This window comes from Hoplias malabaricus, chromosome 18, assembly GCF_029633855.1.
Source record: "Hoplias malabaricus isolate fHopMal1 chromosome 18, fHopMal1.hap1, whole genome shotgun sequence".
NCBI lineage: Eukaryota > Metazoa > Chordata > Actinopteri > Characiformes > Erythrinidae > Hoplias > Hoplias malabaricus.
Genome location: NC_089817.1, coordinates 2,769,055 through 2,785,180, shown reverse-complemented (window position 1 = coordinate 2,785,180; position 16,126 = coordinate 2,769,055).

Sequence of the window (16,126 nt, the reverse complement as noted above, 5' to 3'; positions counted from 1 at the left end):
GTCACCCGGAGAAAACCCACGCAGACACGGAGAACACATCGCATTCCTCAAAGACAGTCATCTGGAGGAAACCCACGCAGACACAGGGAGAACACACCACACTCCTCACAGACAGTCATCCGGAGGAAACCCACGCGGACACAGGGAGAACACACCGCACTCCTCACAGACAGCCACCCGGTGGAAACCTACGCGGACACAGGGAGAACACACCGCACTCCTCACAGACAGTCACCCGGAGGAAACCCACGCGGACACAGGGAGAACACACCACACTCCTCACAGACAGTCACCCGGAGGAAACCCACGCAGACACAGGGAGAACACACCTCACTCCTCACAGACAGTCACTCGGAGAAAACCCACGCAGACACGGAGAACACACGGCACTCCTCAAAGACAGTCATCTGGAGGAAACCCACGCAGACACAGGGAGAACACACCACACTCCTCACAAACAGTCATCCGGAGGAAACCCACACGGACACAGGGAGAACACACCGCACTCCTCACAGACAGACACCCGGAGGAAACCCACGCGGACACAGGGAGAACACACCGCACTCCTCACAGACAGTCACCCGGACGAAACCCACGCGGACTCAGGGAGAACACACCGCACTCCTCACAGGCAGTCACCCGGAGAAAACCCACGCAGACACGGAGAACACACCGCACTCCTCAAAGACAGTCATCTGGAGGAATCCCACGCAGACACAGGGAGAACACACCACACTCCTCACAGACAGTCATCCGGAGGAAACCCACGCGGACACAGGGAGAACACACCGCACTCCTCACAGACAGACACCCGGAGGAAACCCACGCGGACACGTGAGAACACACCGCTCTCCTCACAGACAGTCACCCGGAGGAAACCCACGCGGACACAGGGAGAACACACCGCACTCCTCACAGACAGTCACCCGGAGGAAACCCACGCGGACACGTGAGAACACACCGCTCTCCTCACAGACAGTCACCCGGAGGAAACCCACGCGGACACAGGGAGAACACATCGCACTCCTCACAGACAGTCACCCGGAGGAAACCCACGCGGACACAGGGAGAACACACCGCACTCCTCACAGACAGTCACCCGGAGGAAACCCACGCGGACACAGGGAGAACACACCGCACTCCTCACAGACAGTCACCCAGAGGAAACCCACGCGGACACGTGGAGAACATACCGCACTCCTCACAGACAGTCACCCGGAGGAAACCCACGCGGACACGTGGAGAACACACCGCACTCCTCACAGACAGTCACCCGGAGAAAACCCACGCAGACACGGAGAACACATCGCATTCCTCAAAGACAGTCATCTGGAGGAAACCCACGCAGACACAGGGAGAACACACCACACTCCTCACAGACAGTCATCCGGAGGAAACCCACGCGGACACAGGGAGAACACACCGCACTCCTCACAGACAGCCACCCGGTGGAAACCTACGCGGACACAGGGAGAACACACCGCACTCCTCACAGACAGTCACCCGGAGGAAACCCACGCGGACACAGGGAGAACACACCACACTCCTCACAGACAGTCACCCGGAGGAAACCCACGCAGACACAGGGAGAACACACCTCACTCCTCACAGACAGTCACTCGGAGAAAACCCACGCAGACACGGAGAACACACCGCACTCCTCAAAGACAGTCATCTGGAGGAAACCCACGCAGACACAGGGAGAACACACCACACTCCTCACAAACAGTCATCCAGAGGAAACCCACACGGACACAGGGAGAACACACCGCACTCCTCACAGACAGACACCCGGAGGAAACCCACGCGGACACAGGGAGAACACACCGCACTCCTCACAGACAGTCACCCGGACGAAACCCACGCGGACTCAGGGAGAACACACCGCACTCCTCACAGGCAGTCACCCGGAGAAAACCCACGCAGACACGGAGAACACACCGCACTCCTCAAAGACAGTCATCTGGAGGAATCCCACGCAGACACAGGGAGAACACACCACACTCCTCACAGACAGTCATCCGGAGGAAACCCACGCGGACACAGGGAGAACACACCGCACTCCTCACAGACAGTCACCCGGAGGAAACCCACGCGGACACAGGGAGAACACATCGCACTCCTCACAGACAGTCACCCGGAGGAAACCCACGCGGACACAGGGAGAACACATCGCACTCCTCACAGACAGTCACCCGGAGGAAACCCACGCGGACACGTGAGAACACACCGCTCTCCTCACAGACAGTCACCCGGAGGAAACCCACGCGGACACAGGGAGAACACACCGCACTCCTCACAGACAGTCACCCGGAGGAAACCCACGCGGACACGTGAGAACACACCGCTCTCCTCACAGACAGTCACCCGGAGGAAACCCACGCGGACACAGGGAGAACACATCGCACTCCTCACAGACAGTCACCCAGAGGAAACCCACGCGGACACGTGGAGAACACACCGCACTCCTCACAGACAGTCACCCGGAGAAAACCCACGCAGACACGGAGAACACATCGCATTCCTCAAAGACAGTCATCTGGAGGAAACCCACGCAGACACAGGGAGAACACACCACACTCCTCACAGACAGTCATCCGGAGGAAACCCACGCGGACACAGGGAGAACACACCGCACTCCTCACAGACAGCCACCCGGTGGAAACCTACGCGGACACAGGGAGAACACACCGCACTCCTCACAGACAGTCACCCGGAGGAAACCCACGCGGACACAGGGAGAACACACCACACTCCTCACAGACAGTCACCCGGAGGAAACCCACGCAGACACAGGGAGAACACACCTCACTCCTCACAGACAGTCACTCGGAGAAAACCCACGCAGACACGGAGAACACACCGCACTCCTCAAAGACAGTCATCTGGAGGAAACCCACGCAGACACAGGGAGAACACACCACACTCCTCACAAACAGTCATCCAGAGGAAACCCACACGGACACAGGGAGAACACACCGCACTCCTCACAGACAGACACCCGGAGGAAACCCACGCGGACACAGGGAGAACACACCGCACTCCTCACAGACAGTCACCCGGACGAAACCCACGCGGACTCAGGGAGAACACACCGCACTCCTCACAGGCAGTCACCCGGAGAAAACCCACGCAGACACGGAGAACACACCGCACTCCTCAAAGACAGTCATCTGGAGGAATCCCACGCAGACACAGGGAGAACACACCACACTCCTCACAGACAGTCATCCGGAGGAAACCCACGCGGACACAGGGAGAACACACCGCACTCCTCACAGACAGTCACCCGGAGGAAACCCACGCGGACACAGGGAGAACACATCGCACTCCTCACAGACAGTCACCCGGAGGAAACCCACGCGGACACAGGGAGAACACATCGCACTCCTCACAGACAGTCACCCGGAGGAAACCCACGCGGACACGTGAGAACACACCGCTCTCCTCACAGACAGTCACCCGGAGGAAACCCACGCGGACACAGGGAGAACACACCGCACTCCTCACAGACAGTCACCCGGAGGAAACCCACGCGGACACGTGAGAACACACCGCTCTCCTCACAGACAGTCACCCGGAGGAAACCCACGCGGACACAGGGAGAACACATCGCACTCCTCACAGACAGTCACCCAGAGGAAACCCACGCGGACACGTGGAGAACACACCGCACTCCTCACAGACAGTCACCCGGAGGAAACCCACGCGGACACGTGGAGAACACACCGCACTCCTCACAGACAGTCACCCGGAGGAAACCCACGCGGACACATGGAGAACACACCGCACTCCTCACAGACAGTCACCCGGAGAAAACCTACGCAGACACGGAGAACACACCGCACTCCTCAAAGACAGTCATCTGGAGGAAACCCACGCAGACACAGGGAGAACACACCACACTCCTCACAGACATTCATCCGGAGGAAACCCACGCGGACACAGGGAGAACACACCGCACTCCTCACAGACAGTCACCCGGAGGAAACCCACGCGGACACAGGGAGAACACACCGCACTCCTCACAGACAGTCACCCGGAGGAAACCCACGCGGACACAGGGAGAACACACCGCACTCCTCACAGACAGTCACCCGGAGGAAACCCACGCGGACACAGGGAGAACATACCGCACTCCTCACAGACAGTCACCCGGAGGAAACCCACGCGGACACGTGGAGAACACACCGCACTCCTCACAGACAGTCACCCGGAGAAATCCCACGCAGACACGGAGAACACATCGCATTCCTCAAAGACAGTCATCTGGAGGAAACCCACGCAGACACAGGGAGAACACACCACACTCCTCACAGACAGTCATCCGGAGGAAACCCACGCGGACACAGGGAGAACACACCGCACTCCTCACAGACAGCCACCCGGTGGAAACCTACGCGGACACAGGGAGAACACACCGCACTCCTCACAGACAGTCACCCGGAGGAAACCCACGCAGACACAGGGAGAACACACCTCACTCCTCACAGACAGTCACTCGGAGAAAACCCACGCAGACACGGAGAACACACCGCACTCCTCAAAGACAGTCATCTGGAGGAAACCCACGCAGACACAGGGAGAACACACCACACTCCTCACAGACAGTCATCCGGAGGAAACCCACACGGACACAGGGAGAACACACCGCACTCCTCACAGACAGACACCCGGAGGAAACCCACGCGGACACAGGGAGAACACATCGCACTCCTCACAGACAGTCACCCGGAGGAAACCCACGCGGACACGTGGAGAACACACCGCACTCCTCACAGACAGTCACCCGGAGGAAACCCACGCGGACACGTGGAGAACACACCGCACTCCTCACAGACAGTCACCCGGAGAAAACCTACGCAGACACGGAGAACACACCGCACTCCTCAAAGACAGTCATCTGGAGGAAACCCACGCAGACACAGGGAGAACACACCGCACTCCTCACAGACATTCATCCGGAGGAAACCCACGCGGACACAGGGAGAACACACCGCACTCCTCACAGACAGTCACCCGGAGGAAACCCACACGGACACAGGGAGAACACACCGCACTCCTCACAGACAGTCACCCGGAGGAAACCCACGCGGACACAGGGAGAACACACCGCACTCCTCACAGACAGTCACCCGGAGGAAACCCACGCGGACACAGGGAGAACATACCGCACTCCTCACAGACAGTCACCCGGAGGAAACCCACGCGGACACGTGGAGAACACACCGCACTCCTCACAGACAGTCACCCGGAGAAAACCCACGCAGACACGGAGAACACACCGCATTCCTCACAGACAGTCATCTGGAAGAAACCCACGCAGACACAGGGAGAACACACCACACTCCTCACAGACAGTCATCCGGAGGAAACCCACGCGGACACAGGGAGAACACACCGCACTCCTCACAGACAGTCACCCGGTGGAAACCTACGCAGACACAGGGAGAACACACCGCACTCCTCACAGACAGTCACCCGGAGGAAACCCACGCGGTCACGTGGAGAACACACCACACTCCTCACAGACAGTCACCCGGAGGAAACCCACGCAGACACAGGGAGAACACACCTCACTCCTCACAGACAGTCACTCGGAGAAAACCCACGCAGACACAGGGAGAACACACCACACTCCTCAAAGACAGTCATCTGGAGGAAACCCACGCAGACACAGGGAGAACACACCACACTCCTCACAGACAGTCATCCGGAGGAAACCCACGCAGACACAGGGAGAACACACCACACTCCTCACAGACAGTCATCCGGAGGAAACCCACGCGGACACAGGGAGAACACACCGCACTCCTCACAGACAGTCACCCGGAGGAAACCCACGCGGTCACGTGGAGAACACACCACACTCCTCACAGACAGTCACCCGGAGGAAACCCACGCAGACACAGGGAGAACACACCTCACTCCTCACAGACAGTCACTCGGAGAAAACCCACGCAGACACGGAGAACACACCGCACTCCTCAAAGACAGTCATCTGGAGAAAACCCACGCGGACACAGGGAGAACACACCGCACTCCTCACAGACAGTCATCCGGAGGAAACCCACGCGGACACTGTGAGAACACACCACACTCCTCAAAGACAGTCACCCGGAGGAAACCCACGCGGAAACGTGGAGAACACACCACACTCCTCACAGACAGTCACCCGAAGGAAAACCCACGCAGACACAGGGAGAAAACACCACACTCCTCACAGACAGTCACCCGGAGGAAACCCACGCAGACACAGGGAGAAAACACCTCACTCCTCACAGACAGTCATCCGGAGGAAACCCACGCGGACACAGGGAGAACACACCGCACTCCTCACAGACAGACACCCGGAGGAAACCCACGCGGACAATGGGAGAACACACCGCACTCCTCAAAGACAGTCATCTGGAGGAAACCCACGCAGACACAGGGAGAACACACCACACTCCTCACAGACAGTCATCCGGAGGAAACCCACGCGGACACAGGGAGAACACACCGCACTCCTCACAGACAGTCACCCGGAGGAAACCCACGCGGACACAGGGAGAACACATCGCACTCCTCACAGACAGTCACCCGGAGGAAACCCACGCGGACACAGGGAGAACACACCGCACTCCTCACAGACAGTCACCCGGAGGAAACCCACGCGGACACGTGAGAACACACCACTCTCCTCACAGACAGTCACCCGGAGGAAACCCACGCGGACACAGGGAGAACACACCGCACTCCTCACAGACAGTCACCCGGAGGAAACCCACGCGGACACGTGAGAACACACCGCTCTCCTCACAGACAGTCACCCGGAGGAAACCCACGCGGACACAGGGAGAACACATCGCACTCCTCACAGACAGTCACCCGGAGGAAACCCACGCGGACACAGGGAGAACACACCGCACTCCTCACAGACAGTCACCCGGAGGAAACCCACACGGACACAGGGAGAACACACCGCACTCCTCACAGACAGTCACCCAGAGGAAACCCACGCGGACACGTGGAGAACACACCGCACTCCTCACAGACAGTCACCCGGAGGAAACCCACGCGGACACGTGGAGAACACACCGCACTCCTCACAGACAGTCACCCGGAGAAAACCTACGCAGACACGGAGAACACACCGCACTCCTCAAAGACAGTCATCTGGAGGAAACCCACGCAGACACAGGGAGAACACACCGCACTCCTCACAGACATTCATCCGGAGGAAACCCACGCGGACACAGGGAGAACACACCGCACTCCTCACAGACAGTCACCCGGAGGAAACCCACACGGACACAGGGAGAACACACCGCACTCCTCACAGACAGTCACCCGGAGGAAACCCACGCGGACACAGGGAGAACACACCGCACTCCTCACAGACAGTCACCCGGAGGAAACCCACGCGGACACAGGGAGAACATACCGCACTCCTCACAGACAGTCACCCGGAGGAAACCCACGCGGACACGTGGAGAACACACCGCACTCCTCACAGACAGTCACCCGGAGAAAACCCACGCAGACACGGAGAACACACCGCATTCCTCACAGACAGTCATCTGGAAGAAACCCACGCAGACACAGGGAGAACACACCACACTCCTCACAGACAGTCATCCGGAGGAAACCCACGCGGACACGGGGAGAACACACCGCACTCCTCACAGACAGTCACCCGGTGGAAAACTACGCAGACACAGGGAGAACACACCGCACTCCTCACAGACAGTCACCCGGAGGAAACCCACGCGGTCACGTGGAGAACACACCACACTCCTCACAGACAGTCACCCGGAGGAAACCCACGCAGACACAGGGAGAACACACCTCACTCCTCACAGACAGTCACTCGGATAAAACCCACGCAGACACGGAGAACACACCGCACTCCTCAAAGACAGTCATCTGGAGGAAACCCACGCAGACACAGGGAGAACACACCACACTCCTCACAGACAGTCATCCGGAGGAAACCCACGCAGACACAGGGAGAACACACCACACTCCTCACAGACAGTCATCCGGAGGAAACCCACGCGGACACAGGGAGAACACACCGCACTCCTCACAGACAGTCACCCGGAGGAAACCCACGCGGACACAGGGAGAACACACCGCACTCCTCACAGACAGTCACCCGGAGGAAACCCACGCGGACACGTGAGAACACACCGCTCTCCTCACAGACAGTCACCCGGAGGAAACCCACGCGGACACAGGGAGAACACACCGCACTCCTCACAGACAGTCACCCGGAGGAAACCCACGCGGACACGTGAGAACACACCGCTCTCCTCACAGACAGTCACCCGGAGGAAACCCACGCGGACACAGGGAGAACACATCGCACTCCTCACAGACAGTCACCCGGAGGAAACCCACGCGGACACAGGGAGAACACACCGCACTCCTCACAGACAGTCACCCGGAGGAAACCCACGCGGACACAGGGAGAACACACCGCACTCCTCACAGACAGTCACCCAGAGGAAACCCACGCGGACACGTGGAGAACACACCGCACTCCTCACAGACAGTCACCCGGAGGAAACCCACGCGGACACGTGGAGAACACACCGCACTCCTCACAGACAGTCACCCGGAGAAAACCTACGCAGACACGGAGAACACACCGCACTCCTCAAAGACAGTCATCTGGAGGAAACCCACGCAGACACAGGGAGAACACACCGCACTCCTCACAGACATTCATCCGGAGGAAACCCACGCGGACACAGGGAGAACACACCGCACTCCTCACAGACAGTCACCCGGAGGAAACCCACACGGACACAGGGAGAACACACCGCACTCCTCACAGACAGTCACCCGGAGGAAACCCACGCGGACACAGGGAGAACACACCGCACTCCTCACAGACAGTCACCCGGAGGAAACCCACGCGGACACGTGAGAACATACCGCACTCCTCACAGACAGTCACCCGGAGGAAACCCACGCGGACACGTGGAGAACACACCGCACTCCTCACAGACAGTCACCCGGAGAAAACCCACGCAGACACGGAGAACACACCGCATTCCTCACAGACAGTCATCTGGAAGAAACCCACGCAGACACAGGGAGAACACACCACACTCCTCACAGACAGTCATCCGGAGGAAACCCACGCGGACACAGGGAGAACACACCGCACTCCTCACAGACAGTCACCCGGTGGAAACCTACGCAGACACAGGGAGAACACACCGCACTCCTCACAGACAGTCACCCGGAGGAAACCCACGCGGTCACGTGGAGAACACACCACACTCCTCACAGACAGTCACCCGGAGGAAACCCACGCAGACACAGGGAGAACACACCTCACTCCTCACAGACAGTCACTCGGATAAAACCCACGCAGACACGGAGAACACACCGCACTCCTCAAAGACAGTCATCTGGAGGAAACCCACGCAGACACAGGGAGAACACACCACACTCCTCACAGACAGTCATCCGGAGGAAACCCACGCAGACACAGGGAGAACACACCACACTCCTCACAGACAGTCATCCGGAGGAAACCCACGCGGACACAGGGAGAACACACCGCACTCCTCACAGACAGTCACCCGGAGGAAACCCACGCGGACACAGGGAGAACACATCGCACTCCTCACAGACAGTCACCCGGAGGAAACCCACGCGGACACGTGAGAACACACCGCTCTCCTCACAGACAGTCACCCGGAGGAAACCCACGCGGACACAGGGAGAACACACCGCACTCCTCACAGACAGTCACCCGGAGGAAACCCACACGGACACAGGGAGAACACACCGCACTCCTCACAGACAGTCACCCGGAGGAAACCCACGCGGACACAGGGAGAACACACCGCACTCCTCACAGACAGTCACCCGGAGGAAACCCACGCGAACACAGGGAGAACATACCGCACTCCTCACAGACAGTCACCCGGAGGAAACCCACGCGGACACGTGGAGAACACACCGCACTCCTCACAGACAGTCACCCGGAGAAAACCCACGCAGACACGGAGAACACACCGCATTCCTCACAGACAGTCATCTGGAAGAAACCCACGCAGACACAGGGAGAACACACCACACTCCTCACAGACAGTCATCCGGAGGAAACCCACGCGGACACAGGGAGAACACACCGCACTCCTCACAGACAGTCACCCGGTGGAAAACTACGCAGACACAGGGAGAACACACCGCACTCCTCACAGACAGTCACCCGGAGGAAACCCACGCGGTCACGTGGAGAACACACCACACTCCTCACAGACAGTCACCCGGAGGAAACCCACGCAGACACAGGGAGAACACACCTCACTCCTCACAGACAGTCACTCGGATAAAACCCACGCAGACACGGAGAACACACCGCACTCCTCAAAGACAGTCATCTGGAGGAAACCCACGCAGACACAGGGAGAACACACCACACTCCTCACAGACAGTCATCCGGAGGAAACCCACGCAGACACAGGGAGAACACACCACACTCCTCACAGACAGTCATCCGGAGGAAACCCACGCGGACACAGGGAGAACACACCGCACCCCTCACAGACAGTCACCCGGAGGAAACCCACGCGGACACAGGGAGAACACACCGCACTCCTCACAGACAGTCACCCGGAGGAAACCCACGCGGACACGTGAGAACACACCGCTCTCCTCACAGACAGTCACCCGGAGGAAACCCACGCGGACACAGGGAGAACACACCGCACTCCTCACAGACAGTCACCCGGAGGAAACCCACGCGGACACGTGAGAACACACCGCTCTCCTCACAGACAGTCACCCGGAGGAAACCCACGCGGACACAGGGAGAACACATCGCACTCCTCACAGACAGTCACCCGGAGGAAACCCACGCGGACACAGGGAGAACACACCGCACTCCTCACAGACAGTCACCCGGAGGAAACCCACGCGGACACAGGGAGAACACACCGCACTCCTCACAGACAGTCACCCAGAGGAAACCCACGCGGACACGTGGAGAACACACCGCACTCCTCACAGACAGTCACCCGGAGGAAACCCACGCGGACACGTGGAGAACACACCGCACTCCTCACAGACAGTCACCCGGAGAAAACCTACGCAGACACGGAGAACACACCGCACTCCTCAAAGACAGTCATCTGGAGGAAACCCACGCAGACACAGGGAGAACACACCGCACTCCTCACAGACATTCATCCGGAGGAAACCCACGCGGACACAGGGAGAACACACCGCACTCCTCACAGACAGTCACCCGGAGGAAACCCACACGGACACAGGGAGAACACACCGCACTCCTCACAGACAGTCACCCGGAGGAAACCCACGCGGACACAGGGAGAACACACCGCACTCCTCACAGACAGTCACCCGGAGGAAACCCACGCGGACACGTGAGAACATATCGCACTCCTCACAGACAGTCACCCGGAGGAAACCCACGCGGACACGTGGAGAACACACCGCACTCCTCACAGACAGTCACCCGGAGAAAACCCACGCAGACACGGAGAACACACCGCATTCCTCACAGACAGTCATCTGGAAGAAACCCACGCAGACACAGGGAGAACACACCACACTCCTCACAGACAGTCATCCGGAGGAAACCCACGCGGACACAGGGAGAACACACCGCACTCCTCACAGACAGTCACCCGGTGGAAACCTTCGCAGACACAGGGAGAACACACCGCACTCCTCACAGACAGTCACCCGGAGGAAACCCACGCGGTCACGTGGAGAACACACCACACTCCTCACAGACAGTCACCCGGAGGAAACCCACGCAGACACAGGGAGAACACACCTCACTCCTCACAGACAGTCACTCGGATAAAACCCACGCAGACACGGAGAACACACCGCACTCCTCAAAGACAGTCATCTGGAGGAAACCCACGCAGACACAGGGAGAACACACCACACTCCTCACAGACAGTCATCCGGAGTAAACCCACGCAGACACAGGGAGAACACACCACACTCCTCACAGACAGTCATCCGGAGGAAACCCACGCGGACACAGGGAGAACACACCGCACTCCTCACAGACAGTCACCCGGTGGAAACCTACGCAGACACAGGGAGAACACACCGCACTCCTCACAGACAGTCACCCGGAGGAAACCCACGCGGTCACGTGGAGAACACACCACACTCCTCACAGACAGTCACCCGGAGGAAACCCACGCAGACACAGGGAGAACACACCTCACTCCTCACAGACAGTCACTCGGATAAAACCCACGCAGACACGGAGAACACACCGCACTCCTCAAAGACAGTCATCTGGAGGAAACCCACGCAGACACAGGGAGAACACACCACACTCCTCACAGACAGTCATCCGGAGTAAACCCACGCAGACACAGGGAGAACACACCACACTCCTCACAGACAGTCATCCGGAGGAAACCCACGCGGACGCAGGGAGAACACACCGCACTCCTCACAGACAGTCACCCGGAGGAAACCCACGCGGACACAGGGAGAACACATCGCACTCCTCACAGACAGTCACCCGGAGGAAACCCACGCGGACACAGGGAGAACACACCGCACTCCTCACAGACAGTCACCCGGAGGAAACCCACGCGGACACGTGAGAACACACCGCTCTCCTCACAGACAGTCACCCGGAGGAAACCCACGCGGACACAGGGAGAACACACCGCACTCCTCACAGACAGTCACCCGGAGGAAACCCACGCGGACACGTGAGAACACACCGCTCTCCTCACAGACAGTCACCCGGAGGAAACCCACGCGGACACAGGGAGAACACACCGCACTCCTCACAGACAGTCACCCGGAGGAAACCCACGCGGACACGTGAGAACACACCGCTCTCCTCACAGACAGTCACCCGGAGGAAACCCACACGGACACAGGGAGAACACACCGCACTCCTCACAGACAGTCACCCGGAGGAAACCCACGCGGACACAGGGAGAACACACCGCACTCCTCACAGACAGTCACCCGGAGGAAACCCACGCGGACACAGGGAGAACATACCGCACTCCTCACAGACAGTCACCCGGAGGAAACCCACGCGGACACGTGGAGAACACACCACACTCCTCACAGACAGTCACCCGGAGGAAACCCACGCGGACACGTGGAGAACACACCGCACTCCTCACAGACAGTCACCCGGAGGAAACCCACGCGGACACGTGGAGAACACACCGCACTCCTCACAGACAGTCACCCGGAGAAAACCTACGCAGACACGGAGAACACACCGCACTCCTCAAAGACAGTCATCTGGAGGAAACCCACGCAGACACAGGGAGAACACACCGCACTCCTCACAGACATTCATCCGGAGGAAACCCACGCGGACACAGGGAGAACACACCGCACTCCTCACAGACAGTCACCCGGAGGAAACCCACACGGACACAGGGAGAACACACCGCACTCCTCACAGACAGTCACCCGGAGGAAACCCACGCGGACACAGGGAGAACACACCGCACTCCTCACAGACAGTCACCCGGAGGAAACCCACGCGGACACGTGAGAACATACCGCACTCCTCACAGACAGTCACCCGGAGGAAACCCACGCGGACACGTGGAGAACACACCGCACTCCTCACAGACAGTCACCCGGAGAAAACCCACGCAGACACGGAGAACACACCGCATTCCTCACAGACAGTCATCTGGAAGAAACCCACGCAGACACAGGGAGAACACACCACACTCCTCACAGACAGTCATCCGGAGGAAACCCACGCGGACACAGGGAGAACACACCGCACTCCTCACAGACAGTCACCCGGTGGAAACCTACGCAGACACAGGGAGAACACACCGCACTCCTCACAGACAGTCACCCGGAGGAAACCCACGCGGTCACGTGGAGAACACACCACACTCCTCACAGACAGTCACCCGGAGGAAACCCACGCAGACACAGGGAGAACACACCTCACTCCTCACAGACAGTCACTCGGATAAAACCCACGCAGACACGGAGAACACACCGCACTCCTCAAAGACAGTCATCTGGAGGAAACCCACGCAGACACAGGGAGAACACACCACACTCCTCACAGACAGTCATCCGGAGTAAACCCACGCAGACACAGGGAGAACACACCACACTCCTCACAGACAGTCATCCGGAGGAAACCCACGCGGACACAGGGAGAACACACCGCACTCCTCACAGACAGTCACCCGGTGGAAACCTACGCAGACACAGGGAGAACACACCGCACTCCTCACAGACAGTCACCCGGAGGAAACCCACGCGGTCACGTGGAGAACACACCACACTCCTCACAGACAGTCACCCGGAGGAAACCCACGCAGACACAGGGAGAACACACCTCACTCCTCACAGACAGTCACTCGGATAAAACCCACGCAGACACGGAGAACACACCGCACTCCTCAAAGACAGTCATCTGGAGGAAACCCACGCAGACACAGGGAGAACACACCACACTCCTCACAGACAGTCATCCGGAGTAAACCCACGCAGACACAGGGAGAACACACCACACTCCTCACAGACAGTCATCCGGAGGAAACCCACGCGGACACAGGGAGAACACACCGCACTCCTCACAGACAGTCACCCGGAGGAAACCCACGCGGACACAGGGAGAACACATCGCACTCCTCACAGACAGTCACCCGGAGGAAACCCACGCGGACACAGGGAGAACACACCGCACTCCTCACAGACAGTCACCCGGAGGAAACCCACGCGGACACGTGAGAACACACCGCTCTCCTCACAGACAGTCACCCGGAGGAAACCCACGCGGACACAGGGAGAACACACCGCACTCCTCACAGACAGTCACCCGGAGGAAACCCACGCGGACACGTGAGAACACACCGCTCTCCTCACAGACAGTCACCCGGAGGAAACCCACGCGGACACAGGGAGAACACACCGCACTCCTCACAGACAGTCACCCGGAGGAAACCCACGCGGACACGTGAGAACACACCGCTCTCCTCACAGACAGTCACCCGGAGGAAACCCACACGGACACAGGGAGAACACACCGCACTCCTCACAGACAGTCACCCGGAGGAAACCCACGCGGACACAGGGAGAACACACCGCACTCCTCACAGACAGTCACCCGGAGGAAACCCACGCGGACACAGGGAGAACATACCGCACTCCTCACAGACAGTCACCCGGAGGAAACCCACGCGGACACGTGGAGAACACACCACACTCCTCACAGACAGTCACCCGGAGGAAACCCACGCAGACACAGGGAGAACACACCTCACTCCTCACAGACAGTCACCCGGAGGAAACCCACGCGGACACGTGGAGAACACACCGCACTCCTCACAGACAGTCACCCGGAGAAAACCTACGCAGACACGGAGAACACACCGCACTCCTCAAAGACAGTCATCTGGAGGAAACCCACGCAGACACAGGGAGAACACACCGCACTCCTCACAGACATTCATCCGGAGGAAACCCACGCGGACACAGGGAGAACACACCGCACTCCTCACAGACAGTCACCCGGAGGAAACCCACACGGACACAGGGAGAACACACCGCACTCCTCACAGACAGTCACCCGGAGGAAACCCACGCGGACACAGGGAGAACACACCGCACTCCTCACAGACAGTCACCCGGTGGAAACCTTCGCAGACACAGGGAGAACACACCGCACTCCTCACAGACAGTCACCCGGAGGAAACCCACGCGGTCACGTGGAGAACACACCACACTCCTCACAGACAGTCACCCGGAGGAAACCCACGCAGACACAGGGAGAACACACCTCACTCCTCACAGACAGTCACTCGGAGAAAACCCACGCAGACACGGAGAACACACCGCACTCCTCAAAGACAGTCATCTGGAGGAAACCCACGCAGACACAGGGAGAACACACCACACTCCTCACAGACAGTCATCCGGAGGAAACCCACGCAGACACAGGGAGAACACACCACACTCCTCACAGACAGTCATCCGGAGGAAACCCACGCGGACACAGGGAGAACACACCGCACTCCTCACAGACAGTCACCCGGAGGAAACCCATGCGGACACAGGGAGAACACATCGCACTCCTCACAGACAGTCACCCAGAGGAAACCCACGCGGACACAGG